Source organism: Orycteropus afer, unplaced genomic scaffold (genome assembly GCF_000298275.1).
Source record: "Orycteropus afer afer isolate SDZICR_OR568_19922 unplaced genomic scaffold, OryAfe1.0 scaffold00320, whole genome shotgun sequence".
Lineage (NCBI taxonomy): Eukaryota > Metazoa > Chordata > Mammalia > Tubulidentata > Orycteropodidae > Orycteropus > Orycteropus afer.
Window position 1 is genome coordinate 1,498,165 of NW_006921907.1, and position 521 is coordinate 1,498,685.

Sequence of the window (521 nt, forward strand, 5' to 3'; positions counted from 1 at the left end):
AAAATCCTATGTACGTTGCACACATGGGGCCACTACGAGTCATGCCTCCACAAAGCTTAACGTGTGAATTTTTTCTGGAAGACACATCACAGCCTTGTTGCATTTAGGACCAAGAGATAGCTCTCCAGCATTATGCTTGGGGACCATTTTCAACAACCAAAAGCACAAAAATCTGAAAAACATGGCAGTAAGTAGACTCTGAAGAGGACACCTGTTTCAAGTGTGAGAGCTGAGACAAGAGGCAGAGCATCTCCTTGTTTGCCTCAGCTAAGAACATGTGCATCAGGCCACTCAAACTTGTTTGCCACTGTGCATGTCAGCAAATGTCTGCCAAAGTACCTTGAGGATTGATTTTGGGGTTAAATTTTAGTGAATAGAGGAATTTGCAAATATGGAGTCTGAGAATAATAAGGTGTGGTAGTTATGTTGTGTGTCAATTTGGCTGGGCCTGGTTGAGTGGCTGGGCAGCTGGTGGTAGTTATTCCCCATGATGAGACTGACAATCAACTCCATGGTGGGAT